General features: G+C 40.8%; 1 non-coding gene across 1 annotated transcript; it reads left to right on the top strand.

Moving 5' to 3' along the window:
• The first annotated feature begins 5177 nt into the window (after nt 1–5177).
• LOC148553048 (small nucleolar RNA R71) lies at nt 5178–5285 on the top strand. Its single transcript, XR_015892936.1, has one exon. It is a non-coding gene; the product is annotated as a small nucleolar RNA R71 (small nucleolar RNA).
• Nucleotides 5286–5793: the final 508 nt, after the last annotated feature.

The raw sequence follows: 5793 nt of genomic DNA, 5'->3' as shown, positions 1-5793 counted from the left end.
AAGCCCTGGATGTCTACTTTCTAACGCAATTGAGAGCACGCCAATTGGGTTTCTGTAGCTTCAAAAAATCCACTTCGAGTGCAGAGAGGTCAGAATCCAATAGCATCTGCAGTCCTTCTTCAGCCTCTGAATAAGATTTTTGCTCAAGTCCCTTAATTTCAGCCAGAAATTACTTGAAATCACAGAAAAATACACAAACTCATAGTAAAGTCCAGAAATGTGATTTTTATTTAAAAACTAATAAAAATATACTAAAAACTAACTAAATCATACAAAAAACTATGTAAAAACAATGCCAAAAAGCGTATAAATTATCCGCTCATCACAACACCAAACTTAAATTGTTGCTTGTCCCCAAGCAACTGAAAATCAATTAGGATAAAAAGAAGAGAATATACTATAAATTCCAAAATATCAATGAAACTTAGCTCCAATTAGATGAGCGGGACTAGTAGCTTTTTGCCTCTGAAGAGTTTTGGCATCTCACTTTATCCCTTGAAGTTCAGAATGATTGGCATCTATAGGAAATCAGAATTCAGATAGTGTTATTGATTCTCCTAGTTCAGTATGTTGATTCTTGAACACATCTACTTTGTGAGTCTTGGCCGTGGCCCTAAGCACTTTGTTTTCCAGTATTACCATCGGATACATAAATGCCACAGACACATAACTGGGTGAACCTTTTTCAGATTGTGACTCAGCTTTGCTAGAGTCCCCAATTAGAGGTGTCCAGGTTTCTTAAGCACACTCCTTTTTCTTGCTTTGGATCACGACTTTAACCGCTCAGTCTCAAGCTTTTAACTTGACACCTTCACGCCACAAGCACATGGTTAGGGACAGCTTGGTTTAGCCGCTTAGGCCAGGATTTTATTCCTTTTGGGCCCTCCTATCCACTGATGCTCAAAGCCTTGGATCCTTTTTATTACCCTTGCCTTTTGGTTTTAAGGGCTATTGGCTTTTTCTGCTTGCTTTTTCTTTATTAATTTTTTTTTCACCAATTTTTTTCTTTTTTTTTTCTGCAAGCCTTGTTATTCACTACTTTTTCTTGCTTCAAGAATCAATTTTATGATTTTTCAGATTATCAAATAATATTTCTCCTTTTTCATTATTCTTCAAGAGCCAACAATTTTAACATTCATAAACAACAATTTCAAAAGACATATGCACTGTTCAAGCATTCATTCAGAAAATAAAAAGTATTGTCACCACATCAAAATAATTAAACTAATTTCAAGGATGAATTCGATATTCTTGTACTTCTTGTTCTTTTTTAATTAAAACATTTTTCATTTAAGAAAGGTGATGGATTCATAGGATATTCATAGCTTTAAGACATAGACACTTAGACACCAATGATCATGTAATAAAGACATAAACATAAATAAACATAGAGTATATTAAACGAAAAATAGAAAAATAAGAACAAGGAGATTAAGGAACGGGTCCACCTTAGTGAGGGTGGTGTCTTCTTCCTCTTGAAGAACCAATGGTGTTCTTGAGTTCCTCTATGTCTCTTCCTTGTCTTTGTTGCTCCTCCCTCATAGCTCTTTGATCTTCTCTAATCTCATGGAGAATGATGGAGTGCTCTTGGTGTTCCATCCTTAGTTGTCCCATGTTGGAACTTAATTCTCCTAGGGAGGTGTTGATTTGCTCCCAATAGTTCTGTGGAGGAAAGTGCATCCCTTGAGGTATCTCAGGGATTTCATGGTGAGGAATTTCCTCATGCTCTTGTTGAGGTCCATGATCTCTTGTTTGCTCCATCCTTTTCTTAGTGATGGGCTTGTCCTCATCAATGAGGATATCTCCCTCTATGTCAATCCCAGCCGAATTGCAGAGGTGGAAAATAAGGTGAGGAAAGGCTAACCTTGCCAAAGTGGAGGACTTGTCAGCCACTTTGTAGAGTTCTTGAGGTATAATCTCATGAACTTCCACTTCCTCCCCAATCATGATACTATGGATCATGATGGCCCGATCCACAGTTACTTCGGATCGGTTGCTAGTAGGAATGATAGAGTGTTGGATGAACTCCAACCATCCTCTAGCTACAGGCTTAAGTTCCGGTCTTCTCAATTGAACCGGTTTGCCTCTTGAGTCAACTTTTCATTGAGCTCCTTCCATACATATGTCCATGAGGACTTGGTCCAACCTTTGATCAAAGTTGACCCTTCTAGTGTAGGGGCGTGCGTTTTCTTGCATCATTGGCAAGTTGAACGCCAACCTTACATTTTCCGGACTGAAATCTAAGCATTTTCCCCGAACCATTGTAAGCCAATTCTTTGGATTTGGGTTCACACTTTGATCATGGTTCCTAGTGATCCATGCGTTTGCATAGAACTCTTGAAACATTAAGATTCTGACTTGTTGAATAGGAGTAGAGAGTACTTCCCATCCTCTTCTTCTAATCTCTTGTCGGATCTCCGGATATTCGCTCTTTCTGAGCTTAAAAGGAACTTCAGGGATTACCTTTTTCTTGGCCACAACTTCATAGAAGTGGTCTTGATGGACCTTTGAGATAAATCTCTCCATCTCCTATGACTCAGAGGTGGAAGCAATTTCCTTCCCTTTCCTCTTTCTTGAGGTTTCTCTGGCCTTAGGTGCCATTAATGGTTATGAAAAAACAAAAAGCAATGCTTTTACCACACCAAACTTAAAAGGTTTGCTCGTCCTCGAGCAAAATAAGAAAGAAAGTAGTAGAAGAAGAAGAAAATAGAGGAGATGGAGGGAGAAGGTGTATTCGGCCAAGGGGGAGAAGTGGTGGATGTAGTGTGTGAAAATGGGATAGTGTTGAGGGGTTTATATAGGGGTGGGAGGAAGGGTAGGTTTTGGCCAATAGGGTTGGGTGTGGGAGGGAAAAGAATTTGAATTTTGGAGGTAGGTGGGGTTTATGGGGAAGAGGTATGGAGGTGATTGGTGGAGGGTATTTGGAGAAGAGTGTTATGAAAAGGTGTGAAGAGGAGAGAAGAAGAGGTGGGGTATGTGGGGATCCTGTGGGGTCCACAAATCCAGAGGGGTCAAGGACATAGCATCCCTGCTCCATTTAGGCGTGCAAAACGCCCTTAGAATGCATTTCTTGCGTTAAACGCCAGCTTGCTGCTTGTTTCTGGCGTTTAACGCCAGCTTTTCTCCCATTCTTGGCGTTAAACGCCAATTCCATGCTCTGTTCTGGCGTTAAACGCCAGTCTGGTGCTTGTTTCTGGCGTTTAATGCCAGCTTGATGCTTCTTTCTGGCGTTAAACGCCAGTTTGATGCTTCTTACTGGCGTTTAAACGCCAGTAAGCTCTTCCTCCAGGGTGAGCTATTTTTAATGCTGTTTTTCATTTTGTTTTTAATTTTTCAGTAGTTTTTGTGACTTCACATGATCATCAACCTAAAGAAAACATAAAATAGCAATAGAAAATAAATAAATATAATTAAATAGCATTGGGTTGCCTCCCAACAAGCGCTTCTTTAATGTCAATAGCTTGACAGTGAGCTCTCATGGAGTTTCACAGATAATCAGAGCAAGGTTGGGGCCTCTTAACACCAAACTTAGAGTTTGGTTGTGGCCTTTCAACACGAAACTTGGAGTTTGGTTGTGGCCTCCCAACACCAAACTTAGAGTTTGAATGTGGGGGTTTTGTTTGACTCTGTATTGAGAGAAGCTTCTCATGCTTCCTCTCCATGGTTACAGAAGGAGAACCTTGAGTCTTAAATACAAGGTAGTCCTCATTCAACGAAAGGACCAACTCTCCTTTGTCAACATCAATCACAGCTTTTGTTGTGGTTAGGAAGGGTCTGCCAAGGATGATGGATTCATCCTCATCTTTCCCAGTGTCTAGGATTATGAAATCAGCAGGGATGTAAAGGCCTTCAACCTTCACTAGCACGTCCTCTACTAGTCCATAAGCCTTTTTCATTGATTTGTCTGCCATCTCTAATGAGATTCTTGCAGCATGTACCTCAAAGATTCCCAGTTTCTCCATTACAGAGAGTGGCATGAGGTTTATCCCTGACCCAAGGTCACATAGAGCCTTCTCAAAGGTCATGGTGCCTATGGTACAAGGTATGAAGAACTTTTCGGGATCCGGTTTCTTCTGAGGTAAAGTTTGCCTCATTAATGTACCCAGTTCATTAGTGAACAAGGGGGGTTCATCCTCCCAAGTATCATTACCAAATAAACTGGCATTCAACTTCATGATTGCTCCTAGATACTTAGCAACTTGCTCTTCAGTGACATCTTCATCCTCTTCAGAGGAAGAATATTCATCAGAGCTCATGAATAGCAGAAGGAAGTTCAATGGAATCTCTATGGTCTATGTATGAGCCTCAGATTCCTTTGGTTCCTCAAAGGGAAACTCCTTTCTGTCCAAAGGACGTCCCATGAGGTCTTCCTCACTGGGATTCACGTCCTTCTCCTCCTCTGGGCATTCGGCCACACCAAGTAAGGTTATGGCCTTGCACTCTCTCTTGGGATTTTCTTCTGTATTGCTTGGGAGAGTACTGGGAGGAGTTTCAGTAATCTTCTTACTCAGCTAACCCACCTGTGCCTCCAAATTTCTAATGGAGGACCTTGTTTCATTCATGGAACTTAGTATGGTCTTGGATAGATCAGAGACTATGGTTTCCAGGCCAGAATGGCTCTGTTCAGAATTCTCTATCTGTTGCTGAGAAGATGATGGAAAAAGCTTGCTATTGCTAAACCTATTTCTTCCACCATTATTATTGAAGCCTTGTTGAGGCTTCTGTTGGTCCTTCCATGAGAAATTTGGATGATTTCTCCATGAAGGATTATAGGTGTTTCCATAGAGTTCTCCCATGTAATTCACCTCTGTCATTGCAGGGTTCTCAGGATCATAAGCTTCTTCTTTAGAAGATGCTTCTTTAGTACTGTTGGATGCAGCTTGCAATCCATTCAGACTTTGAGAAATCATATTGACTTGCTGAGTCAATATTTTGTTCTGAGCCAATATGGCATTCAGAGTATCAATTTCAAGAACTCCCTTCTTCTGAGGCGTCCCATTGTTCATAGGCTTTCTCTCAGAGGTGTACATGAACTGGTTAGTTGCAACCATTTCAATGAGTTCCTGAGCTTCTGCAGGGGTTTTCACATAAAGAGATCCTCCTGCAGAATGGTCCAATGACATTTTTGACAACTCAGACAGACCATCATAGAATATACTTATGATGCTCCATTCTGGAAGCATGTCAGTAGGACACCTTTTGATTAGTTGCTTGTATCTTTCCCAAGCTTCATAGAGGGATTCTCCTTCCTTCTGTCTGAAGGTTTAGATTTCCACTCTAAGCTTGCTCATCGTTTGAGGAGGAAAGAATTTGGCCAAGAAAGCACTGACCAGCTTATCCCAAGAGTTCAGGCTATCCTTAGGTTGTGAATCCAACCATGTTCTAGCTCTGTCTCTTACAACAAAAGGGAAAAGCATAAGCCTGTAGACCTCGGGATCAACTCCATTGGTCTTGACAGTGTCACAGATTTGCAAGAATTTAGCTAAAAACTGATGAGAATCTCCATTGGAAGTCCATGAAACTTGCAATTCTGCTGCATTAGAGAAACTAATTGAGGTTTAAGCTCAAAACTGTTTGCTTCAATCGCAGGAAGTGAGATGCTTTTTCCATAGAAGTTAGAAGATGGTACAATAAGGTCACCAAGCATCTTCCTTGCATCTCCACCATTGTTATTATTTTCGGCCATGTCTCCTTCTTTTTCGAAAATTTATGTCAGGTTTTCTCCAGAGAGTTGTGCTTTAGCTTCCCTTAGCTCCCTCTTCAAAGTCCTTTCAGGTTCAGGGTCAGCTTCAA

This window comes from Arachis ipaensis, chromosome B7, assembly GCF_059453495.1.
Source record: "Arachis ipaensis isolate K30076 ecotype BB chromosome B7, ASM5945349v1, whole genome shotgun sequence".
In the NCBI taxonomy this organism is placed as follows: domain Eukaryota; kingdom Viridiplantae; phylum Streptophyta; class Magnoliopsida; order Fabales; family Fabaceae; genus Arachis; species Arachis ipaensis.
The sequence above is the reverse complement of the archived record's forward strand: the minus strand, read 5'-3'. Positions and strand labels throughout refer to the sequence as shown.